This window comes from Lissotriton vulgaris, unplaced genomic scaffold (genome assembly GCF_964263255.1).
Source record: "Lissotriton vulgaris unplaced genomic scaffold, aLisVul1.2 SCAFFOLD_2460, whole genome shotgun sequence".
In the NCBI taxonomy this organism is placed as follows: domain Eukaryota; kingdom Metazoa; phylum Chordata; class Amphibia; order Caudata; family Salamandridae; genus Lissotriton; species Lissotriton vulgaris.
Genome location: NW_028241987.1, coordinates 17304 through 44965, shown reverse-complemented (window position 1 = coordinate 44965; position 27662 = coordinate 17304). Strand labels below are relative to the sequence as shown.

Here is a 27662-nt window from a genome sequence, read left to right as displayed (position 1 = left end):
CGCCATATTTTAAATCGTTTAAGTTATATTGCTAGTTGGAACGGAACAGTCTAGGGAGAGTACTTACTATGCTTTGTTATACTTTTTTGTCACAGAGTTTCAAGTAATAGTGGATTACAGCGACACGTAAGTGACTACATGTGAAACTATGTTCTAATGGGTTGAGAAGGATAATGAGGTGTTAAGAACTAGATGTATTTGGTTACTATGTGCTACATGTCATTTTCAAACATGCACAAAACACGACATCATTAGACTCTTGCATGTAATAATTTTTATTTTTCATTTTTTTGCTTACAGCGTTAAATCCCTGATGAAGGGCGATATGGTAACGCCCGAAATGCATTGGAATAAATATAATTGTGTCGTTGATGTGAATATGATGACAAAGTAAATCAGAATTTACAAAACATGTTCAATGAAAAGAAAATAAGAAGATAAATAAACACAGATATTATAACAATGGAATAACAGTGTGTGGAATCCTCTTGTTCCAAGGGAGGAGAAGTGGGTGTGCCCGCAGGGATGTCCTTAATGTTCCATTAAGAACACACAATCGAATCTACTTACCAAGAACACATTAATTCCCTGTTTTGTGACTGCCTGTGGCATATGTGATTAAAATTATTATTATGATTGTGTTACATGGTGAGGTCTAACCCCTACCTCACATAATACTTTCCTTTCCTACATGCACCAACTAAAATATTCATAGATTTCAACTTTGATTCAAAACACACATGGTCCAAATCTATTGAAACACATACTATTTCAATTATAACTGAGCCTAATTGCAGCAACTTAAAAAACAATTTGTAATAGCATTTGCACCACCTAAAGAAATAACACGATATTAAGACTTCCTGCCCTACGTCTTACGAAGTAAGTGAAGACAAACTATCCCCATGCCTTGATTAGAATACCTGTGTGGGTCGAGTCCACAACTCTGTAACCCTATGCTAGATCAAGTTCAACATGTATGGCATCCTAAAGAAACAATGGAGCAGAAGGGTGACAAAACTAATTTCAAACCACAATTGGCAGACCCATCAAATTATACACAAATTCATGGAAATACTACAAAAAAAACACATTTATCAAACCTTACAAATTCAACAATCAGTTTCAGAAACACTAAGAGCAAGACTAAACAAAATAATACAAGACATGGATGAAATTCTCTGGAAAAAGGTAAACTACAACACCTAGACCACCTAGACTCCATAGCATACATATATACTGCTAGGAATAAAAATAAAAATAAAACCCAACGAATGAATGCAACCATTTTTTCCAACTCTGCATCTAAAATATTTTGCACTTAACCAAAATAGTAACTTTCAACAAATTAAGTCATGTACACATATATTTGTAGGCAAATCATTTCATAATCCAAATCGATGTAAACAAAATAATAAAAACAACATGCAAAAATAAAACATTCACACCTTAAAAAAAATGTAAATAATACTCACAATTCAGTAGCCCTAGGCAGCATTCACAGTCCTATCACACCAATAGAATTTCACACAATATAACCCAAAAAGAGGCAAAAGTCACCTGAAATAAGGTCATAAAAATAACTTCACAAATAATAAACCGTAATGCAGTTGTAAAAATCACAAAAACATCCTGAAGAAATTGCTATAAAGAATGCACCAATGAATGAGTAACAAAAATATAAAACATTAGACGTGAAAATATATCTCTTAAATTTATAACCAAAACATTAACCAAAATAGAAAACCTTAAATTAATGCATCTCCTCTCTTGTAAAAGAAAAAGCATACAATTACCACCCATGTAACATAACAGCATATAAAATTAAATATAAAAGTAGCATAAGCATACACATAATCAACATTTAGGGGCCAATTACGATGTTGGTTGGAAAGGCTCCGAAAGTCAGTCTGATTCTCCTAAACCGTGTTGGAACCCTTGTTTCGACCATCTTGGAAACATTTCTGAACACCATATTACACTGTAACGGTAACCGTTGGCCAGTCTGAATAGGTTCCAAACGGCATTTGGAGTCAGTCGCGGCCAAATTGTACACCTCTGTGGACCACGTTTCTGACCGACGTATTACGATGTCGTATTTGTATAGCCTTTCAGACTCGGTCTTTCGGACACGGAATGGCTGCGGAGACTGACTTTGGTGGCCCATAACAGGCCCCCTCACCTGGGGACCTCTGGTTGGGGCCCATGGGGGTACCGATGTGACCCTCTTTGCAATATGCACAGTGTGGCAGATACCATGGGGTACCCACCACAGGGTGCAAGGCTTTCCGCAACCACCCCATTCTTCAATGGAAGCCTGTGTTGTCAGTTGGAACAGAGGTTCCCATTGAAGTCCGACTGAACGGTGTTCGAACCATCTTCATCGGTCGGTCGGACTCCACAAACATTAGTCGGTAGGAAACGATTCCGACAAGGAGTCGGTCGGAGTGCTTTCCGACCGACATCGTAATGAACCTCTTAATGTACATTGTGAATATAATAAAAACATGATAGTAACCAGACCATCAAAAAAATCCACAAAACCATTAAAACCTTATACCTAACCAATCACAAACCAAACAATAGCAAATAAACATAACATGTTAACCTCACAAGTTAAAAACATTTAAAACAACAACCGTCTGAATACCCAGTAGTTCCCATTGTTGCCAGGCCCCATCCACACTCCAGTTTGGTAGATACCCTGAGTTCCATAACGGGGTATACTTATTAATCTTGGGGATATGAAGTAGTTTCTGCACCTTTTTCCATAGATCCCAGGCACAGAGCAACCCTTTACGTTGGGATTTAAAAAAAAATCTGTGGCTAGTTTTTCTCAGCAATGCCCCTACGGCCTCCTTGCCCATCAGTAGCTCGTAAATTGATGGTCGTTCGTATACGTCAGATGTCGGATCATATGAGTACCTTCTAGTGGGTGATGGTATAAATAGTATAGACATCTGCGTCAGCAAGCAAGCCCAATGATAGAATCTTATATTTGGGGCTGCTAGACCTCCTCGTTCCCGTGGGAGGGTCATATACCTGGCTGCTCCCCTGACTTTACCATACAGCCAGAGAAAGCTGTTAAAGATAGACTTTTTTAACAACCCTTCCTCAATTAAAAAAGGTATGCATCTAAACAAATAAAGAAGTTTGGGTAACATGGTCATCTTTAGTACATTAGTTCTCCCTATCAAAGATAAGTGCAGTGAATCCATCCGCTTCAAGTCTGCCTCGATTTTTTTTTAAAGTGGAACATGGTTATCCTGAATAATAGAGTCTGTTTCTGCATTAATTACTATCCCAAGATAGGTCGCCGAATCTACATATCTTTCATCAGCTTTAACGACCTCATTTGAGAAAATTACCTGAGTTTTTGACTCATTCAGTCGGTACCCCGAGAACTCTCCAAACTCCCTGGTGAGTTCCATCAATATCCGCATGGCCTCAACTGGCTCTGGAGTAGTAACTGCCAGATCATCGGCATACACCAATATTTCGCTTTCAAAACCATTTGTTACTACTGGCGGAATTCCCACGTTCCCCAAAATTTGCCTGATCAGTGGATCAATGTATAGTGCAAACAGGATCGGTGAACAGGGGCAACCCTGACGGGTGCCCCTGCTAATCCTGATCCTGTCAGAGCACTGACCCATCATCTGAATGCGGGCCGTTGGGTTTCGATACATCGCCTCCATGGCCATCCGGAATTTTAGACCAAAGTCTCTGTCTATCAGGACATCCCACAGATATAGCCACCTGATGAGGTCGAACGCCTTTTCCGCATCAAGGAGGATCATGGCGACCCCCCTCCCCCCAGCAGCATAGGCCTCAAACAATGAAATTGCTCTCCTAACGTGATCCGTCGTTCCCCGGCCAGGGATGAACCCATGCTGCCAGGGTGAGACGAGCCCCCCAATGATCCTCCCTAACCTTGCGGCCAAAATCTTTGCATACAGCTTATTGTCTGAGTAAATCAGAGATATAGGCCTGTAGGACCCAGGATTCTCCCTTGGCTTTCCCTTTTTATGAAAGACTATGATGGTGGTGTCTTTCCATGTTTCTGGGATCTTACCCATACATATAATGCCGTTGAATAAGTTCAGCAAAATTGGAGCCAGCTCGCCTGAGAGACACTTGTACAACTCAAGGGGGATGCTGTCTGGCCCGGAAGCCTTTCCGGAGGCCAGTTCAGACAGTGCCCCGCGGATCTCTTCCAGTGTTATGTCCAGCTCCAACCTCTGTCCTCTGGTCCCACTCTGAGCCCATTGTCCGGATATCTGCCAAGTGGGCACACCCCACCCGTTTCTTCCTTATACAGGGTTTGATAGAAATTTGCAAAGACTGCAAGGATACCCTGAGGTTCCACAACCTCCCTTCCATTCTCTTGAATGCTAGTTATTGTATTTTGAGTATAGCCTTGCCTGACCCTTAACGCCAGCTCCTTCCCCACCTGCTCACCTGTCTCATACACTCTCTTCCTATATGTCCAATATTCTTCTGCCGCTTTCTCTGCCAGTTGTTTTTGTATTTCCGCTTTAATTAGGCAGATACTGGTTTGACTCTCTTTTCCTTCCTTTCCTTGTGATAAATCTTGGCAATGCCGTTCCTCTGCCTTTACTAAATCTACCATGAGCCTATTTCTATTGGCTTGAACTTTTTTCCTGGAATGAGCGGTATAGCTAATAACCTCCCCCCTCAGTTCTGCCTTGAATGAGTTTAAGCATGGGCGAATGTTGCGGATCTCGCGTTCGCGGATTTTGCGGATTTGCGAACTCGCAATCCGCAAAATCCGCGAATTCTCGCGAATTTGCGGATTTTTTTTTTATGTTCGCACGGGTTTCTGCAAGTTCGCGAGGGTTTTGTACAATTTCGCAAATTGCGAAATTGTACAAAACGCGTGCGAACTTGCAGCAACCCGTGCGAACACAATAATATGAAGAGAAAGAAGCTCCTGGTCACAGGAACAGCACGGGGATTGCGCTCATGAAAGTCAAGGATGCAAAGGCCTCTACCCAGCATCACAGCTGACTTTCCACGGTAGATTTGGGAAGAGGCACACCTGTCCAGCCTCGAAGACGCTCATGATTGTTTTTGGACTAATGAATGAGTCACTGAATTTGAGCATCAACTAGTTCGAGCGACCATGTGTGTGTTACTATGCAATCGCCCTGAAGGGCGCAGGGGTCCCTTGAGTGAGCTGTCCATCATAGTGGGTGAATGGCGGGAAGACGGTGCAAACCGCGAGTGTGTGCGCGGGGCCAAACGTGCGGGGCTTCCATGCGAGTTCACATGCCTCTTGTGTGCATAAAAGGTCAGAGAAAGATCAGTTCAGCAGATGAAGAGAAAAAGCTCCACAGGAAGGGTCACAGGAAGGGCATTTGTAAATATTTTAGGATGGCGCCGGCAAGCTGCCAGCGCCATCCTAAAATACTTACTAAATTAGCTTCAACAGGAAGCTCTAATAGATAAAATAAAGCAGTTGCGAGCACCTGCTTTATTTTATCTATTAGAGCTTCCTGTTGAAGCTAACTTAGTAACTATTTTAGGATGGCGCTGGCAGCTTGCCGGCGCCATCCTAAAATAGTTACAACAGGGCAGGCTTGAACTTTTGCCCCCGGAAAAATCCGCCGCTCGTGGATTTGCGGATTTTCGTTAAATTCGCTGGAGTTCGCGGATTGCGAATTTACCAAAAATCCGCAAAATCCGCGAGCGGAACGGATTTTCCGCCCATGCTTAAATGAGTTCCACACACAGTTTCTTGATGCGCTATATCGATTGGCATCAAAGTATTCTATGATCCATTTTTGCATATATTCCACAAACTGTGCGTCTGACAGGAGTTTTCGATTGAATGTCCAAGCCCTGCAGTTCCTAACCAATGCTATGCCATTGTATGAGATTGCAAGCGGGCTATGATCCTAGAGGACCTTGGGGAGTTTCCTGATACTAATCTTACTAATTTCCATTAGGCCAGGGGATTACATCATAGACCGAAGAGCCGTAGATACCCTGGGTTTTCTACCAGCATACAAACTCCCTGCAGAAAGGTCTATAGAAATATTGAAATTCCTGCAAACGAGGATGCCAATTAGCCAATTCCTCTTCCAATATTTCAAAAACCTCTGGGTCATCCTGATTTGAACCATAAATGCTGCAGATTGTGAGGCCACACTCCAACTCCGCCAGGGCCCATCTACCATGAGCATCAGACTTAGCCCGTTTTAACGCCCCCAGCATAGTTCTCCCCAGAATCACAACCCCTCTTACTGTTGAGGTTTGAGTTGAGCATGCCACTATATTGAACCCCTCAAGCCTGAGGAGCTGTTTCTTAGTACATGGTAGGTGGGTTTCCTGTAGGCATAGAATGTCAATAGGTTCAGTTTTGACAAACTGTGCCAATCTTGCTCTCGTCCTCCAATCGTTCAACCCACTTATATTTATTGAATATACACTAAGGCTCGCCATACTCATTACAAAAAAGGCATCCTACTTTTGCCTGCAAAAAATATAACATGAAGATTTTTTCCGTACCATATATGTCATTTCCTGAGAGTACGAAAACTACAAAGATCGCTCTATCATAAATTCTTGTTTTATTTTGCTTTTTACCCCCTCGCCCCCCAAACCCGTGACCCTCCCCCCACACCTCGAATTACCCTCCCAGCTCCCCCTTACTACCCCCCTCCCACTGGAAGCACTCAGACCTTGGTCTGAGCTGATGATGGTTGAGTACAGCAGCACCGAGCGTGGGCGCAGCAATTGATTAAACCAAAACAATCAAGTGAACCATATGTTACCCCCCATACCCCCTGAGAGAAAAAAAACAGATAAAAAAGAAAAATCAAAAGAGCGAAGCTAGGCTAAGAAATATAATATCTAGCCCTAAGCATAAATCCTTCTAAATCCTTATACCAAAGGTCATACTATAAAACTAGACAAATCTAAACAAGCAAAAAAAGGAGCAATCACGTTATGCATTTTTAAAACCCTCAACAGACTAAGTCCTCCGCTATTGAAGCTTATTCAAGTTACAAAGAGTCTAAAAACTCCCTTGCTTTTACTTCTGACGAGAAGTAGAGAGTCCTTCCATCCTTGATTATCTTTAACTGCGCTGGATTCACTAAGTAGACCTGGAGATGTTTATCCTGAACGTGCTTAATCAACTGGCGGAGTCTCCAGCGCCTCTCGACCGTTGTATGGCAAAAGTCCAGTCTCACAAAAAAGGTCACTCCCTCGCTAGATCTTTTTGCATCAGGGCGGGCCTTTTCAGAGACAAGCTGTCAAAGGACAAAGTTCCCAAAGAAAATTAAGACTGCCCTTGGCTTGTCGCTGCTTCCAGCTCCCGGGCGAGGTCTAAACGGAGTGCGATGTATTCTTTGCATTTCCGCCGCCCAATTCCACTCCGATAATTCGGGGAATGATGATTTAAAAAGGTTGATCATATAGGCCCTGATGTCCGAACCCTCTGCCCCTTCCGGAACCCCCAGAACTCGCAGGTTATTGTGCCTTAACTGATTTTCCATGTCCTCCAGTTTCCACTGAATGTCAATAACCTGGGCGCTCTGGGAGTCTACCTTAGATGATGCTGCTAATCCCATAATCATGATCTTTAGGGTTCAGTTGAACGTTTCAACCAGCCCATTTCCTTGGGGGTAGTAAGGAGTGGTGAACTTGTAGGTTTCACCGTACTCCTGCCACAGGGACTTCATATACTTGGAAATGAAGTTGTTTCCCCGGTTAGACACTACCTTGCGAGGGAATACCACTCTGGAGAAAATTCCCATCAGTACTCATCCCACCATGGGGGCCGTCACTGTCCTCAGAGGTATGGCCTCTGGGTACCGGGTGGCAAGGTCCACCAAGACCAGGATGAACCTGTTGCCCATGGCTGTCTTGGGGTCCATTGGCCCCACAATGTCAATCCCCCCCTGGTCAAAGGAGGTACTGACCACAGGGAATGGCTGGAGAGGAGCCTTGTGCTTCCTCCCACTCTTTCCACTTGCTTGGCAAGTCTGACAAGTTCTGCCATGAGTAACTGAACACAAATGGGGCCAATGAAAGTGGGCAACAAGCCTTTCAAAGGTCTTTTCCTTCCCCAAATGTCCTGCTAATGGCACATCATGAGCCAGCCCCAGTAGGAAGGCTCTGAACTTCTGGGGTACCACCAGCACACGGGCTGACTAAGGTTCAGCAACCTTAGGCTCACTATACAGGAGACCATTCTCCCAGTAAATCAAGTGTGACCCTGACTGATCACCTGCTGCCTGGCTTGCAGCCTGTTGCTGCAAGCCCACAAGAGAAGGGCACTCTCTCTGCTGTTTGCAAATTTTTCCTGGAGGGGCCTCCTTCTTGCTGCCAATAGGTCAGCTCAGGTGGGTGCCCCAGTTCAGCTTTTTGCTCCCCGGTAGGCTCCAGGGCATCCCCCTCAGGGTCTACCTCCTCCTGGGCCGCGGGAACTTCGGGGTCCGGTTTCCCGGGCCCCCGCCACTTCTATCTTCGGCAGGTTCCAGGGCCTCCCTCTCAGGCTCCAGGTCCTCTTTAGAACCCCTACTGGCTGACATTGACCGGGTGGTCACACACGCCCATTCAGGCTTGCGACAGCAGCAGCAGCACCGGCGACATGCTTCTTTTTTGTTGCGGCACACTTTTCTCTGATGCAGTGCACTGCGACTGTTCCAGCGGCTACACCTTCCTTCGGAGTTGCGACGGCAGGCCCAGCGATGGCAACACGCTTCTTCTCGTTGAGTCGTGCTTCCAGCTCCTTATGACACGCAGTCCCTCAGAAGGCCCAAAACAGCAGCAGGCACTTCCAAAGAACTCTGGGGAGCTGGGGGTTGAAGCCTGTTGTCCCTGAGACTTCAGCAGACGGCAAGCTCTTTACCAAGACCTTGGAGATCCTTCACAATTTGAAAGCAAAGTACACAAAGTTCCTCTCTCCTTCCTTTGGCAGTAAGGCAACCACTGCAGGCAAAACCCCCAAGCAGCACTTTAGCTTGGGAATAGTCTCTACTCAGTTTCTTCAGGTTCCTCTCCTCAGTAAAGGTTTCTTCTGGTAGTCCAAAAGTGATCTAATTTCATGGGATCATGGTCCCAATATTTATACCCCAAAATTCTTTGTTCCCTAAGGGAAGAGGGGCCTTTGCCCAGTCCAAACCAGTTCTGAAGCACTCTGTTTACCAGACTTCTCCTTTCCATTCACATTACAGGGCAGGCTCAGCAGACGCCCCACAGGAGTTTGAGCCAGCATTGTGGAAGGCAAGTACAGTCCTGGAGCACTTTGTTTACAGGACTCCTTCTCTTCTTTCAGTGTGCAGGGCAGAGACATCAGCCGCTCCCCGGGGGGTGGAGCCAGCATTGTGGAAGGCAGGCAGAGCCCTATTCAAGGTTCAGGTGCAACTCCTCCCTCCCATCTAGATGCAGATCTCTCCATTCACCACTGGTTAACTCCTCCTGTCTCTTGGAATTCCCCAGCCCTGTCCCTCACAAAACCAGACAAAGGAATACACAACATATCAGAGGTAGGCTTGAAAGGTTAGGAAAGCAAATACCTACTTTCTAAAAGTGGTATTTGCAAACACAGAATATTAAAATAAACTTCACTAAAAGATGTATTTTATTATTCTGAGTTCCGGCATAATAAGCTCAAATTTCTACCATGTTCTCTGAGACAGTTAGGATTATAAACATGTAATAATCTAACAGCCATTCTGGCCTATGAAGAACAGGTAGCCTTGCAATAGTGAAAATGGCTGTAATTCACTATTAGAACATGCCACACACACAAGGGCTTGTCCTACCTCATACTTACAATGCACCCTGCCCTTGGGCCTACCATAGGGGTGACTGATATGAAGAAAAGGGATGTTTTAGGGACTGGCAAATGGGTGAACTTCCCCAGACAGCATTACAGTGCCAGACTGCATGCAGGCTCTGCAATGGCAGACCTCAGACACATTTTACAAGGCTGCTTTTGTGGGTGACACAACCAGACTGCGGGCCCACCAGCAGCATTTGGATTGACATGCCCTGGGTACACTCAGTGCACTATACTAGGGTCTGACAAGTAAACCAAATAGCCAAACATGGAACCACTGATTCACACTGCAATATACAATAGGGATCACTTGCACTGTGGCACTGGATAGCAGTGGCACAGTGCCCAAAGCATCTAACACCAGCGAAAATACATGAAGGCAACAGCAAAAATGGAAGGGAGACCCAAGCCAGTGGTGCCAGGTCTAACACATTGCAAACTCCAAAAACATGGCTAACTACTCTAGAATACAGTTGCACGCTAAATACTAACGATAAACCTTAACAGTAAAATTCAACAACTGTAACCTTACACAACAAAACCCTTTGAATTTTGTTACACTATTGTATATAATTTAAAACAGGTGTAGCAAAACTTTCTAGATATCATATACGTTAATAAAAATAAAAATGGAATTTATAATGTTTGAATGGTATGAAAAATATTAGTTAAGATTAATGTATTATAAATGTTTTTACATTTCATATATATGTTTATTTTAATGTGAAAAAAACTAAATGTATAAAAAATAAAACCATGAAAAACCACATTTATCATTACAAAAACAACTTAACTTTCATTAAGGAAGTCTTTGACTCAGAGGAGATCAGAATTACTATTTTCACTCCAACTTACCCTATATTGGGGAAAGTGATGGACATTGATGGATTTGGATATACTTTTCCCTCTCAAACCTAAGTTACACTAGGGAAAATGTTCAAAATTGACGGGTTTAGATTTTCTATTCCCACACTAACCTAAGGTACATTGAGGAAACATTTATACATTGTGGGGTTTACATTTAATATTCCTACTCCAGCCTAAGGGCCTGATTATGAGTTTTACAGTGTTACAGCGGGCCACCATGCCAACCTCCCGCTGCAACACTGCAAACTCATAGTCAGTTCAACCGCCTTATTCTAACTTGAATACAGGTCATACGGTCCTGTGGTGGCGATCCCACAGCAGTGCCTGTCTATGTTTCATAGGAGAGCCTTAGAACAGCACTGCTGTAGGAGCACTGCAGCCCGTTCATGCATGGACTGAAATGCACATTTGGTTCCGTGCAGGCACAGGGTTGTATACAGACAGCGTACACCATGTGCCCCCCGGCATGCACCCCCATGCACAGAGGCATCCTTAGTTTCTTCACTGTCACCCTTTTCATGGCAGGCTTACCCCACTCCACTCTAAGCAAAATAGTGTGAAGTATTGGACACTGAGGAGTGTACATTCATTACCCACTCCAATATAACTTAGATTGGGGAAAGTGTTGCATGCTGAGGGGTTTAGATTTACTATACCAATGCCAACCTAACTTACAAAGAGGTATGCACTTGACATAGAGGGGTTACATTTACTGTTTTCATTTCAAAATAATCTATATTGGGGGAAATATTACCCCTAAGGGGGGTTTGGATTTACTCTTCCCACTCCAATCCAAGCTACATAGGAGAAGATTCTGGGACATTGAAGAGTTTAGATGTACTATTCCTAAACCCAACCTAACCTGCATTGGGGAAGGTTTTTGACATTAGAGGGATCCAGATTGACTATTTTCACTTCAAACTATTCTACATTGGAGAAGTGTTTGGACATTGTGGGGTTTAGATTTGCTCCTCCCACTTGAACCCAACCTTCCCTCTGGAAAATATCTGACATTGCGAGGTCGAGATTTACTATTTCCACTCCAACCAAAGCTTCATTGAAGAAAGTGACTATGGCTAAAGGATTTTAAGTCAGTATTTCCACTCTATTTAAACAATTTTATATTTACAAACACAACATTAAAAAAACAATATCAACATAAATCCATTCCAAAAACAAATAAAATACAATTTATGAAAATATCCAATCAAGAAAATTATAATACATTAAATATAATATTTGATATCACAACCTGAAATATGTATTTTTATTTCAAATAAACTATAAATTATAATTAATGTGTTTTAATTTTTATTAACATATTTACTATTCAATTTATGAAATACAAATAGTTCAAAATAAACACAAATTGAAAATGTAAAAATATAATTTAAAGATACCAGAGTATTTGCTTTTTATTTTTAATTTTTAACTAAATTATACTAGATAGATTATTTCAATATTAAAAACAATATAATAGATTATACACAAACATTTAAATTATTTGTAAAATATTTTCAAAGTTAAAATTCCAATTATTTTTTAAATATATAAAACAGGTATGCTATTTGTTTATTTAAAATATATATTTAACCCCTTCCATGCTCATGATGGAATGGTTCCGTCATGAGCATTGGTGCTCCTGTGCTGATGAGGAACCATTCCGTCATGAGGCCAGGGGCACGAAATCCCTCTGCTGCAGACAGCAGAGGGATTTCCTTTTCACGCCTCTGACCTTGGGAGCTGGGGAAGAGCTTCCCCAGCTCCAGAGGCCCCTTCCCTGGTTTCTGTTTAATGACGATCAGCGCACGTCGCGCTGTCGTCATTGAACACAAACCGAAAGTAAAATGAGCCTTTAGGCTCATTTCAGTTTCAATTTCTACATGCTCAGTGGGCTATCTCAGCCCCCTGAGCACGTAGAAAGACGGGAGAGGTATCATTGGAAAGGGGAGAATCTCCCCTTTCCAGTGGTACCTCTCCCAAGTGGATCCCTGCTTGGGGATCACCCCAGGAGGGCGATCCCCAAGCAGGGATCCACCCACTAGACACCAGGGAGGGGGGAGCGGCCCCTTGGGCAAGGGCCTTCACTCCCCCATAAATAAATGTATAGTATTTAGTCTTTATGAAAGAACCCCAATATGCCCCTCCAGGGGGGCAGAAAGCCCCCTATACACCAGGGAATTTTTTGGGGCACTTATGTTAGGGTGGGGGCTGCCCGAAATGGGTGCGCCAATGCCCCCACCCCCTGGCACCATTACAGCCTTTCCACCCCCCCGGGGGGCAAATGGGAGCAGTAGCCCCAAATTGCTCCCTGGGGGGCAGAAAGCCCACTATGCACCAGGGATTTATTTTTGTGCACTTTATTTTACGGTGGGAGCTGCCAAAAACTGGCACACCAATGCCCGCCCCCCACCACCATTACAGACTTTCTGCCCCCCCTGGGGGACAGATGGGGGCATTAGCCCCCAATCTGCCCCCCGGGGGGGCAGAAAGCCCACTATGCACCAGGGATTTTTTTTGTGCACTTTTTTTTAGGGTGGGGGCTGCCCAAAACGGGCAAGCCAATGCCCCCAACCCCCACCACCATTACGGACTTTCTGTCCGCCCCTGGGGGACAGATGGGGCAGTAGCCCCTAATTTGCCCCCCACGGGGGCAGAAAGCCCACTATGCACCAGGGATTTTTTTGTGTGCAATTTTTTATTTTAGGGTGGGGCCTTCCCCAAAACGGGAAAGCCAATGCCCCCACCCCCACCACTGTTACAGATTTTCTGCCCCCCGTGGGGGCAGATGGAGGCAGTAGCCCCCAATCTGCACCCTCGGAGGGGCAAAAAGCCCACTAGACGTCAGGGATATTTTGGGGGAAATCTGAATTAGGGTGGGGGCTGCCTAAAATAGGCATGCCAATGCCCCTACCCCTCCTCCACAACATTTTTATTAAGTTGGGGGCATTGGCATGCCCGTTTTGGGCAGACTCCACCCTAAATAAAATTTGCCCCAAAAACTCCCTGGCGTCTAGTGGACTTTCTGACCCCCCTGGGGGTGGATGGGAGCATTACCCCACAATCTGCCCTGCCGGGGGGGGCAAAAAGCCCACTAGATGCCAGGGATTTTTTTGGGGGGGAAATTTGAAATACGGTGGGGCTGCCCAAAACTGGCATGCCCATGCCCCACCCCCTCCCCCGCTAAAATTACAGCCTTCCTGCCCCTCCCGGGGACAGATGGGTCAGAATCCCCAATCTGCCCCCCCGGGGGGGGCAAAAAAACCACCAGACACACAGGATTTTTGGGCACATTTTTCTTAGGTTGGGGGCTGCCCAAAACGGGCATGCCAATGCCCCCACCCGCAACAATGACAGCCTTTCTGCCCCCCCTGGAGGGAGGATGGGGGCAGTAGCCCCGAATCTACCCCTCGGGTGGGCAAAAAGCCCACTTGATGCCAACGATTACGCTGGCTTTTTTATGTGTGGCCCCACCCCCCAAAATATATAGCCACAATGTTTCTGCCCCCCTTGTGGGCATATCGGGGCAAACCCAGCCCTGAAATCTTCCCCCCAGGGCAGCAGAAAGCCGACTAGGCACGGATTTGTTTTTAGCAATATGCCTACTTGTGGATTTTGGGCCCTAGCGCAGCTGCCACATAGGAAAACCTAGCAACCCTGTACATTTTCGAAAACTAGACACCCAGGGGAATTCAGGATGGGGTGACACGACTGCCTCCCACCAGGTTCTGTTCCCCAGAATCCCTTGCAAACCTTACAAATTGACAAAAAAAAACTCATTTTCCTCAAATTTCTGTGGTGGAAAGTTCTGGAATCTACGTGGATCAATGAATTTCCACCAGGTCTCCCGGAAAAAATGGTACCTCACTTGCGTGGGTAGGCATAGTGGCTGCAACAGGAAAAGGCCCAAATCGTACAGTGGAGAATTTAAAATAACCTATAGCAAAGCTACCTTCTTTTTGGGAGGGGGCACCTGAGTTTTTGGCCCGGGGCTCGGCGTCAAACTTGTGAAACTACCAAATCCAAACAGTTCTGAAAACTAGACACCCAGGGGAGTCCAGGGAGGTATGGCATGCATGTGTCCCCCAATGTTTTCCTACCCAGAATTCCTTATAAACCTTAAATTTAGGTTAAAAAATCACTTTTCCAAACTTTTTTGCGTTGGATCTCCATGCCGGCACAAATGTCCTACCACCCAGCATTCCCCTTGTTCTCCCGAGTAAAATGATACCTCATTTGTGTGGGTGGGCCAAAGGCCTGTGACTAAGGTGAGGTGCTTAATTTCTCAATCCCAAACACTACAATTTTTTAAAATTCATTTTTAGCCTGTTCTTCTTTGGGGCACCCACACAAGTGAGGTATCATTTTACTCAGGAGAAAAAGGGGAACACTGGGCTGTAGGACATTTGTGCCGGCACGGAGATCCCACGCAAAAATGTATGAAAACGTGTTTTTTTAACCTAATTTTAGGGTTTGCAGGGAATTTTAGGTAGGTAAACCTTGGGGGACCCACGCATGCCATACCTCTCTGGACTTCCCCAGGTGTCTAGTTTCTAGAAATATGTGGGCTAGGTAGGTTTCCCTAAATGGCCTGCCGAGCTCCTGGCCAATAACTCATGGGAACCCCCTTGCAAAACCCGGTTGTTTAGTGATAGGTTATTTTGATGTCGCCTCCTTAGGTTTGGGGCCCTTGCCTGTCGCGCGTCCTTGAGCCACCCACACAAGTGAGGTACCATTTTTATCGGGAGACCTGGGGAAAGGCTGGGTGGGAGGAAATTTGTGTGAGCCCAGTGATGCCACGCTTTCCCACACCAAAATGTGTGAAAAATCTGATTTTTTTCAGCTAAAATCAAGGTTTGCAAGCAATTCTGGGTAAAGGAACGTTGGAGGATCCACGCAAGCCATACCTCCTTGGAAGCCCCCGGGTGTCTACTTTTCAAAAATGTGTGGGTTTGGTTTCCTACCACCCAGCGTTTCCCTTGTTCTCCCAAGTAAAATGATACCTCACTTGTGTGGGTGGGCCAAAGGCCTGTGACTAAGGTGGGCTGCTCTTGCAAAAGCTGGTGGTTTTGACATTGTCACCATTGTCAAAACCACCAGCTTTTGCAAGAGGAGTTACCTGGGTTTTTGGCCCGTGCTAGACGGCCATCGAGGGAAACCTACCAAACCCACACATTTCTAAAAAGTAGACACCCGGGGGCTTCCAGGGAGGTATGGCTTGCATGAATCCTCCAACGTTCCTTTACCCAGAATCCCTTGCAAACCTCGATTCTAGCTTAAAAAATCAGTTTTTTCACACTTTTTTGTTTGGGAAAGCGTGGCATCACTGGGCTGACACAAATTACCTCCCACCCAGCGTTCCCCCAGGTCTCCCAATAAAAATGCTACCTCACTTACGTGGGTAGGCATAGTGGCTGCAATAGGAAAAGGCCCAATTTGTACAGTGGAGACTTAAAAATTACCTGTAGCAAAAGTATCTTATTTTTTGAGGGGGTCACCTGAGCTTTTGACCCGGGGCTTGGCGGACATCTTTGGAAACTACCAAACCCAAACAATTCTGAAAACTAGACACCCAGAGGGGTCCAGGGAGGTATGGCATGCGTGGGTCCCCCAATGTTTTCCTACCCAGAAATCCCTGCACACCTTAAATTTAGGTTAAAAAAAACACTTTTCCATACATTTTTGGGTGGGATCTCCCTGCCGCCACAAATGTCCTACCACCCAGCGTTCCCCTTGATCTCCCGAGTAAAATGATACCTCACTTGTGTGGGTGGGCCAAAGGCCTGTGACTAAGGTGGGTTGCTTAATTTGTCAAACCTAAATACTACATTTTTTATTTATTCATTTTTAGCCTGTTCTGCTTAGGGGCACCCACACAAGTGAGGTATCGTTTTACTCGGGAAAACAAGGGGAACGCTTGGTGGTAGGACATTTTTGCCGGCACGGAGATCACACGCAAAAAAGTTTGGAAAAGTGATTGTTTTACCAAATTTTAAGGTTTGCAAGGAATTCTGGGTAGGAAAACATTGAAAGTCAAAGACACCTGAGTCTAATTGACTGAAATATGGGTGGTTGAGACCACTGGTTAACAATAAATCCAACACCTTGTGAAAGGTGCTGAAGCATAACAAAACTGCCAAACCTGAGCTATCCTAAATGTTGTCACTCCTCTCCCCCAATGCCAAAGCAAACCACCACCCCCGACAGCAACACAGAGGCTGCAAGGACTTAGATTATGCCCCTGAGACCAACATATTGGGAGCATGGAGACCGCACCAAAACAGAGAGAGAAACACCAGGATAGCACACTTGGGATCAGGGGTTTCTGTAAACTGATAGGTAGAAAGATGACATCAACACCCTGGGAAACATGATTCTCGGGCCAGAAAACGATTGAGCAATTGACTGCGATTAAAACATACTGAAGCCAAAGCATGACAGAGCAGCAGTAAGTACAAGCAATAACTCGAAGCAGAGCCGCAGTAAGTACAAGCAGTAACTCAAAGCAGAGCAGCATTAAGTACAAGTAATAACTCAAAGCAGAGCAGCAGTAAGTACAAGCAGTAACTCAAAGCAGAACAGCAGTAAGTACAAGTAATACCTCAAAGCAGAGCCGCAGTAAGTACAAGCAGTAACTCAAAGCAGAGCAGCAGTAAGTACAAGCAGTACCTCAAAGCAGAACAGCAGTAAGTACAAGCAGTAATTCAAAGCAGAGCAGCAGTAAGTGCAAAGCAGCAGTAAGTACAAGCAGTAACGCAGAGCAGCAGTAAGTACAAAGCAGCAGTAAGTACAAGCAGGAACTCAGAGCAGCAGTAAGTACAAGCAGTAACTCAAAGCAGAGCAGTAAGTACAAGCAGTAACTCAAAGCAGAAGCTAGATAGGTCTACAGCCCTGGGATCAACTCTCATGGGACTAAGAGACTGATGCCAGCACAATGAGGACATGATGCTGTCTTTCGTGAGACGTTTCCTCAGGGTTTTATAACTATTTTCGAACCTCTTGCCTGTAATTAGAGGGTGGTCCTCTTATTGACTCCTGTTCGCTTTACCTATAGAGGCGGTCTTGGGTGTTCGATATTCGCTGCAAAATCTCTCTCTCTCTCTCTCTCTCTCTCTCTCTCTCTCTCTCCTTATCTCTCTCCCTCTCGTTATCTCTCTCGCTCTCTTTATCTCTCTCTCGCTTTGTGGCTCTCTCTCTTGATCCCTCTCTCGCTCTTTAGCTCTCTCTCTCTCATCCTTCCGGCTGCTCCTCTGATACAAAGGTCAGTCAGAACGAGTGTCAGGTGTTACATCTGCATCTCTACTAGTTCTTAAAGCCCGCCAGAGAGAGGTGTTCACGGGTCTGCACTTTACTTGTAACCTCGGATATTTCCTTGTAGTATCTGGCAGACAGGACTCAGGGCTGCGCCTCTGGCCTGTGGAGCCATGTTTGAGCTGCGTGAATAGTAGAACTAAATCTGCTCCTTTGACCAAGACAGACCTTGCCGGTGTAGTGTGGGAGCTGGCTTGCATTCCGATCTTTAACATCCATGCTGAATGTCACTCACCTGCGACAGGTGACCTCCGGACTGCGGCTCACTCTGGCACGTGTCTGACGCCTACCTGTGGCAGGTGCGTTGTGTCTGCTGTGACGCCTGGGCGGTCGCTTTTAAAACCCAGCTGTCTTCGTCATCCCTTGGTGTGCGTTCTGACAAAGGTTTTTGGCTCCCACGCCCTGTATGCAGTTAATTATAGCGACGGCCCTGAATGCTCCGAGTAATGTGAACATTGAATGTTCTGAAATTACAGATGTATAACCCTGTCGGAAACAGTGCCCTTCATACCTCCTGCAAGTCAATAAACAGAAGCTTGACGCAGAACAACAGACGGGGACCAACATGACAAACCCAGAGATGTGGTCACTAGGCAGCAAGAAAGAGATTAAAATGCATACCTTTTATATTGTTGTCTGGCCTCCCAGTTCCTCTTACGGCCCCCAGTGTATCATTGTGTAATTAAAGAGTGTCTAAATACATGACGCTTTCAGCGTGAGTTATTCGTGCACTGAACCGTGCTTTCACATTGTTTGATTTCTCTTCGGAAGGCAGCCTCTCAGCTTCACTCATGCGTGTACTTTTGGGTGTAGATTTCACCTTGAAATGTTTAGAACCATGCAACATAATATATGCGAGGAGAGAATCAAAGACCGGGAGGAAATGCTCTCATGCTCCCGTTTGCACCTAAAGCTTTCTGGTAGCTCTGTTTCTTGCCCTGAGTCTGGGGCGTGTGGCACAGAGGCTTCACCACTCAAGGGGCACGGAATCACTTTTAAGCCTATGAATATATATGGGGGAGATGGAAGAATCGGAGACCTCTCATCACTTTCTGCAGAGAGGAGACCATCAATTTGCGCCACGTCACTGCCCTGAGTGACAGACAGTCTAATGCTGGGGACTCCTCTGAATCCCACCATCCGCTCTACAGAGTCAACTCGCCAAAGCTGGTGGCCAGTCCCGGGTGGCACAGGTCTACTGGTGCTGACGTGGTTCCCCTTTGTGAAAGACCCTCGCTCTATACTAGGATTGCAGTGGCTGTAACATGCTTGGAAATGCCCATAAGCATATCAGGCCGATTAATATAAGGGAAGTGACATTGAAACCCACTTTTAACAACGCCGAAATCTGCTGGTCGTGTAAGCACGCTGCATATAGTGACGTCATATGTTTTCTTGGTTACTGAGCCCAAAAGGAGCCTTTGTGCGCTGGTTAGCAAGGACAGAAAATTGGGTTCATTGTCAAAGGTAGTCCGACTGAACGGTGTTCGGAAACATTGTAATTGCTTGGTTGGACTCCTTGAATCCGATTCAGTGCGAAACCATTCAGGGGCGGATTTATGTTAACTGGCGCATCCCCAGGGATGCGCCAGTTAACGTGCGCCACAGCTTCGCCACCCATGGTGCGCCGCATTTATAATGCGGCGCACCATGGTGCAAAAACGGCACAGATGCGTGACGCATCTGTGCCGGAAATGTGGCGCTTTGCTGGAGTTGCGTCGCAAGCGTGACGCAGCTCCATCAAGGCTCGGGGGTACAACATCTGCACAATGCTGCGTCAAGACCTACGTCTGCTTCAAGCAGGCTCAGGGTTTTGACGCAGCATTGCCCTGAAAGTGACGGAGGTAAATCTCATAGATTTCACTCAGCCACTTTCAGGAGGCGTTCCTGCGCAGGAACATCCCCCCCTGCGCAGGAACGCCTCCTTATGGCGCAGTGCTTTACAACGTGACGCATCTCCTAGATGCGTCACGTTGTAAATAGGGCGCATTGTTTGCGCTGCAGTTGCATCAAATAAAGTGACGCAATTGCGGCGCAAAGATGCGCAACGGCCTCATAAATCTGCCCCTCAGAGTCTGAGTCAGTCGGAATGCTTTCTGACCAACAACATCGTAATGAGGCCCTTTCTTGCTATGTTATATTAGGGGATTTATAAAATGAAAGCTGTCCCAAAAACGGGGCTTCCAGTGCTAGACCTTGAAGATGGATAAGCTGTAACCAACGGCCTAGCAGGAAAGGGCAGGCATTAAATGGAGAAGAGTCATGTCCAGGGCTGTAGCCAGCAGTAAATATTTTGTGAGGCACAGATCCCGAGCAATGACTAGGAAGTGCTCAGGGGAGGAGGGACAGGTTGGAAGTGATAGCGTTTGGAAAAGTGTTGTACTAACTTTGATATTCTAAAGCAATTTAAAAATACATTTTATTTTATTTTTTATGCTGTTCTCCCCAGAGATGAAAGCTGGATAAACTGGTGTGCTTTACAGCATATAAATCAAAACATAAATACATATTTGCAAGAGGGGTATGAGGTTTCCTCAAGAAGTAGATTGTGACGATTATGACCAGTGTCGAGCATATACCACAATAGGCAGGTAAACTTGATCAATACTCCCTAAGACGAAGACAGATTTCAAGGGCATTTGGAATTTTTTGTTGGGCCATATGGAACTTCACAAACCCCAATGGAGAACACAGATTAATTAAAATGGGATACAATTTAAATACAACATTAGAGAGGGTTTGAAGATTCTTTGTCCTAAGACTGTTTGAAAATACTATTGCCCATCGTACATTTCAAAATACAATGGGTCAGTAAGGATGTATAATAGTACAACGCGATTATTTTGATCAAGGTACTTTACATTGCAGATTTTACAACGCAAGTCGTTACAACGACTTGCATTGGAGGGCGCGTATTGAGGATTATTAAAATTTTCTATTCTAACACCAGTCCAGGTAACAGTAGGGAAGGTGTTGGAATAGAAAATTACAATATTCCTTAACCAACAGCGCCATCCAGCGCAAGTCGTAGTAACGACTTGCGTTGTAATGGCAGCGTGGTAAAGGTCGTGTGGTGTAAACACCGCGTTGTAAACGACGTTTCCCGTCAGTAACATTGATGACAAACTGATAAATTACAGGATAAATATATTGGTCGGAATAGAAGTTAGTACATCAAGGAATGCAAGAACAAACTATATGCTATATGATATATGTTTATAGCAACTTTAGCGAAAAGACTCAATGCACACTGGATATGGATTAATAATGGTTCTGTGGGGCATGAAAGAAGTAGAGAAAATATTTTTAACAGACAGACAAAAGTACAAGCTCCTGCTGAGGGCTCCTATGTATGTGCTAGGACTTCATCAGTGACCACCATTTGGTCCAGCAGCATACCCAGCAGCTCAGGGGCCTTAATGCAAGGGAGGAAATGGGCTCCCGGACTGCTGTTTCAATTAATAAATACAGCAACAATTAGGGTTCAGTGGACCCTCCATGCCTCTGATCTTCGGACCCCTGTGCCACTGTGAAAATGGAAGTGGAGCCCTTGAATCAGACTGTAAAACCCCATACTGACAGATCATTCTCAGTCCTCACTTATCTCCAAAAATCCAGTCCAATGCCCTTCAGCAACTACAGTTAATATTCTGAGGAAAGTTGGCACTTATCAGACCATTACAGATCAATATATGCAGGTATTTAGAGTATGTCACACTCTAAATACCTGCATCACCATTGTTGAGGGAGGGGAGGAACATCATGAACCACTAACAGTGTTACTTTTCATGAGTCATTAAAACACCCATACTCAACAGTTCTAATAAATGGCAAATGCTTTGTTTACCCTAAGTTGACAGGGTATGCCCAGACGTGGGTCCCTTGCTCACTTTGCCAACACTGGATTCAAGCTAGCCTGGCTGAGAAGGGGTGTTACCTCAAAACCTGTCCCAGGATGCTTGTTTCCGGTTGAGGGAAGACCTGGCTTGTCAGTTCGATCTGGACTGTTCCCATGAGGTACAGGGTCAAGACTGATTTGCATATAGCTGGGTATGAAGTGAGATAAAGAATGAAGATAGATTCAACCCAGATATGTGACTGGGTGTTAGATCTGACATGGTTCATAGCTCCGTCCATCATCTCCTTGTGTTTGTTAAACTAAACCACGCACACACACACTCTCTCTTTTTCTTTCTTCTCAAAAAGAAAGATGAAGGCATTCACAAGCACAAGCAATCTGTGTTTTCATTCCAGTTGATGTGCATCTGAATATGCAGTAATGTAGTAATTGTTACTCTAAAGAACAAATCAGCATTTGAAAATGCAGTCACTTCGACTTGAAACAACTTTTTTCAATTTATGTATTATAAAAAATTAACACATTTTGCAAACAAATGTAAACTTTTCATTTTTTAAACAAAAACTCAATTTACCAAAAGAAAAGCTTATCAGTACATTATTTTTTTCCCTTCAATACAATTTATTTTTTATTTTTAGTAAATGCATGTTTGGTGTCCAAAGAGCAGTCAATCAATCAATCAGTCATTTGTTAAGCGCACTACATACCCCTGAGGGTCTCAAGGCGCTGGGGTGGGAGGTGGGGGCCACTACTGATCGAACAGCCAGATCTTTAGTATCCTCCTGAAGGTCATCAGGTCTTGGGTCTGTCGTAGGCTCAGTGGGAGGGTGTTCCATGTCTTGGCGGCGAGGTGGGAGACGGTCCTCCCGCCGGTGGTTGTTCTTTGATGTCGATTGATGAGCTTGGTTGGGGCTCCCACATAGAGGGCATTTCCGAAGTCGAGTCTGCTGTTGACGAGGGCCTGGGTGACTGTCTTTCTTGTATCTGTCGGGATCCAACTGTAGATCTTGCGGAGCATGCATAGGGTGTTGAAGCAGGAGGAGGAGACGGCGTTGACTTGCTTGGTCATTGAGAGCGTTGAGTCAAGGATCATTCCCAGGTTGCGTGCGTGGTTAGTGGGGGTCAGGGCATCCCCCAGTGCTGTTGGCCACCAGGAGTCGTACCAGGCTGACGGGTTGGAACCGAGGATGAGGACTTCCATCTTGTCCGAGTTCAGCTTCAGATGGGTGATCTTCATCCAGTCGGCGACGGCCTTCATTCCTTGGTGAGGGAGAGGATCAGTTGGGTGTCATCGGCGTAGGAGATTATGTTGAGACCGTGCTGTCTGGTGACGTGTGTGAGCGGGGGCCATGGAAATGTTGAACAGTGTCGGGCTGAGGGAGGATCCTTGGGGTACGCCGCAGATGATCTTGGAGGCTTCGGAACGGAACGGGGGGAGGCGGACGCTCTGGGTTCTGCCGGAGAGGAAGGAGGTGGTCCATTCCAGAGCCTTGTCTTGGATCCCTGCGGCGTGGAGGCGTGCGTGTAGTGTGCGGTGGCAGATGGTGTCGAAGGCTGCGGAGAGGTCTAGGAGGATGAGTGCTGCAGTCTCCCCATTGTCTAGAAGGGTCCTGATGTCGTCCGTGGGGGCGATGAGGGCGTTCCCGGTGCTGTGGTTGCTGCGGAACCCTGACTGGGAAGGGTCCAGGATTCTGTTCGCTTCGAGGTATTGGGTTAGCTGTCTGTTAATGATTTTCTCAATGACCTTGGCCGGGAAGGGGATCAGAGAGATGGGTCAGAAGTTCTTGAGGTCTCTTGGGTCTGCATTGGTTTTTTTTTAGTAGGGTGTTGATCTGGGCGTGTATCCAGCTCTAAGGGAAGGTCACGGTCTCAAGAGAGAGATTGATGACATTGCGTAGGAGGGGTGCGATGGAGCTGCTTGCTTTGCTGAAGACGTGGTGCGGGAATGGGTGTGATGGAGAGCCGGAGTGGATTGTGCTGATGGTCTTGATGGTTCAAAAAAGGGGGTGGTGATGAACAGAGTGTCTGAATTAAGCAGACCACTCTTACCCAATCAAGAGATCAGGGCTTGATCCATCACCGTTATTTAGCTCACTGCATCACCCCAGTTCAGAACCTGGCTATATGCAAATTAGTCTGACCCAGTTCCTCATGGGAACAGGGCAGACCAAACTACCAAGCCAATTCTTCACCGGAAAGGAGACAAGCTTCCGGGGACCGGTTTCTGGCATTTCAGCCGTCGTCGGCCCGGCTTGCTTGAATCCTGGTGGTGCAGTGAGCAAGGGACTCATGTCTGAGTATACCCTACTGAAGGACTGGGTTCTTTAAGACCCAGCGGTGCCAGGGGACAACACCTGAAACCTTCGTGGGTAACCTGCTCCGGCGTACGAATGACAGAGACACGGGACACTTCCTTCGGCGTCAAAGATTCAAGGTTTATTTACTGCAGGGAAACACAGAAGTCACAGGAAGTACAACAAGTGTAGTTCGGGGAGACTGCTTCAAATTGGTTCTGTGGATCGCTCCTTTTATACACGATTCTCCCATAGGTTTACATGGTACACAAAGGTTTATGACTTGGTTCCCACAATTATCCCCGAGAGGGGTCGCTTTGGTCACTTTGATACTCATAAGGTCCGGAACATAAGTGCGGAAACATTTGGCGGTTCCCAACTGTAGAAGCCCATCTTCCCACCATTAGTACATTCCATTCAGCAGTAAAACAGATCGAAGAAGGAACAAGAACAGGTGTGGAGGAAGATGGAAACAGTGGGGAGATAGGAAAGGGTGTAAAAGGGGAGGTATCGGGAAACATGAGCTACAGGCATCAAAGGGACGTGCTTAATGAGATGCACGGCTGAGACAATACATCGGCACGGCAAGATGAGCCTCGAGCGGGGCCATCTGCCTTACAGTATCATCCCCCTCGTCATAAAGACACTTACAAAGGACATGTGTCTTCCGCAAATATCTTGGGAATCCCAGGGTCGCGAAGCGGACATCGTCCGTTCGCTGGCTACTTGAGGGCAAGAGACAAAATGGATGCCGTATCTAAGATGGAACCCGTGGGTACAGATGAAAGACCCACGTAGCAAACGAATGGTTTAAGTTAGCACAGCGAAACTGCGCACACTTACTAAACTCGTCATTTGCGGTTCGTAGATACCAGACTCGACCATATTCGTGCGAGTCGAAAACACCACTTACAATTGCCACGGAACCTCAGACGCTCCTTTTGCCCTCATGTAGGCAAGCACTAGTCGGAATCATACTCGATATTCATCAGACCATCTAGATGTTGCTGCAACATAGCTCTGTCCAACCGAGTTCCATTGGTAACAGGCGGCTGTCTCATACACGTTGTAGCACAAAGGCCACATAAGGCAGGACCACACTGCACACAAAGGCAACACGTGAACAGGAACGCCACAACAACTCCGATGATCATCAGAATCTTCCAACCCCAAGTCGACATCAGGCCCCAAAACCACCCAAGTAGCGTCCAATCCCCTACATCCACGTGTATGGATTCAGAGATTTTATGCAACTTTGAGATGGCTTGATAAACAGTCGGAGCGTTATCAGGAATGAAAATACAGCAGCTCGAATGGATCACCTTACATACCCCACCACGATCTGCTAAGATCACGTCTAAAACCATACGGTTTTGTAACGTCATAAGTCTATCCGCCTGAAGTTCGGTGGTGATATTACCAAGGGCACTGGCAGTAATATTAGCTGTCGATTCTACCACTCGAGTCAACTGTCTCAGGTTCCTACTATTAACCATAGGTCCCCAAAACGGGAGGAAACCCTTGAAAAAGTCTCCTGCCTCTTGACCGGCAGTATCCTCTTCGCTAATTACGCCTCTCACAACTCTAGTCTTGTGATAATCTGCATCTACAGTGAACGTCGGAGGCAACAAATTTGCGATAAAGCATGCGCCCGCAAAGTCGGAGGGCAACCATGCATACGCACGATCATGGCAGACAAAGTACGTACCCTTGGCAGCCAGAAACACAGGGGACGAGATCATCGGCAGCATATAATTTTCAGCGCAAGCGCTCTCTCCAAGTCGGGCTTTCGATCTTCGGCCACGACCCATGAGACAAAAATTACCAATGTGGGGTACGACCCATATCGGAGGCGAGCTTTTAAGCTGTTTATCACTCGTGAGCGCACTGTACTCGACCTTACTCAGGACCCTATAGGCTTGTACCTCTTCCACTGGAATGAGCGACGGCTCATAGATATCTTTATCTAAGTCTTCTATCGCTATAGACAAAGGCTTATAGTACGAGCCAGGGCCAAGGTAGGGAGAACGTGGCTCTCGATTGGGGTGAGAATCTAGTGCGCTTCGAAACATTGTTTGAAATGCTCGAGCCGACCCTTGGGAACTATATGGTAACACCAGATATGGAATTCCCTTATCCGTGGTATGTGGCATCAACCCACACACCCAACAATTAGTAGTGTTAACCACTAACTGGTGCTGGTGAAGGAGCTGAATAAAGGAATTGTTACGGAATTCTGCACGTCTAGCCTGCTCGTGTTCGGGTAAGAAGTGAAAAGAATGGGGAGATGCAACAGTGGTAGGTTTAGGATCGGGGGTAGGAGTAGGTATGGCAGGAGATAAGAAACAAGACATCATGTAATACACCCCACCCGCCAATAGTGCAGAAACAGTCAAAAGCAATACAAATATTTGGAACATAAAACATTTGGTACGACTAAGTTGTTGCAACTTGAACCTTTGCGCCTGAGCTTCTTCTTCCAAGTCCATCAGCTTTGAAAATGCCATCCCCTACAACCGTCCGCAACGTTTCTTGACGCACTTCGTTCTGTGTAGCAGTAGTCAATCCCTAGGAGTTCCCAGGAAAAGACGGTCTTTAACCTAACGTCAAGACCTACTAACCAGAAGGAAGTACACGCGCGGCCCTACGGCCTTTATTCACAATTACGTGTATGCAAAGTGTCTCTCAGCTGTGGAAGCAAAAATATGAAGAACGAAACTCAATATATATATACAAAAATAATTACAATGATACGAGTGTTCAAACTGATCGTGGAAAACGGGATAATGCAGTTGGCAAGGGACAGAACAGGATTTTTTATTAGTCTTTAGTGCTGGATCGCAAAAAGTATCGGGTTTTCCCAGGACGTGTCTGCTCGTCAAACAAAGGATCCGTTGAAGAGACAGCGTTCTGTTGATCAGTTGAATGTTCTGGTCTTGAGTCTTTTGATGACAAATGTTCAACAGTGTCTTTCTGCTGCACTGAGGATTCTCCGACAGGTTGTGCGTCGCTGAAAGGTACAAACGCCGGCAATCCTTCGGTTTCAGTTGATGCAATGCCTCTCCTCACCCACGAGTCTGCCGGCAACGGAATAGGGACCTTTTTGGTATGGGTGGCATGCACCCAGTTTTTCCGACCCTCTAGACGGACAGCAGTCCTCGTGGCAAGGAGGACCTGGAAGGGTCCAGTGAATCTGGGCTCCAAATTCTTCTTGCGCGAGAAATTTCGCGTCACCACCCAATCTCCGGGCTGGAGCTGGTGGCCTGGACCCTCCGTCTGCGTCGGCAGTGCTTCGTAAACCTGTTGGTGAATTAACCTCAGTTTAGCAGTCAAGTCATGAAGATAATCGATCAACATTGGATACTCAAGATCACAGAACACACCCGGTCTAGGGACCCCCCAAACATTTGCAGGACGACCGAACACTATTTCATAGGGACTGAGCCCTACTCGGGAGTGTACGGTTGCCCTTGTTGACAGTAATGCTAAAGGTAAAGCGTCAGGCCACGAAAGA

The 27662-nt window shown here is 45.9% G+C and overlaps 1 protein-coding gene across 1 annotated transcript in view; it reads right to left on the bottom strand.

Annotated features, from left to right (window-relative positions):
* LOC147669106 (kelch-like protein 33) overlaps positions 1–18368 on the bottom strand; it is a 107906-nt gene extending 89538 nt beyond the window's left edge. The window contains exon 1 of the mRNA XM_086948224.1: positions 18231–18368. The gene's annotated coding sequence lies outside the window, so the exon portion shown is untranslated. The remainder of the gene's footprint in view (positions 1–18230) is intronic.
* Between the last annotated feature and the right edge of the window lie 9294 nt (positions 18369–27662).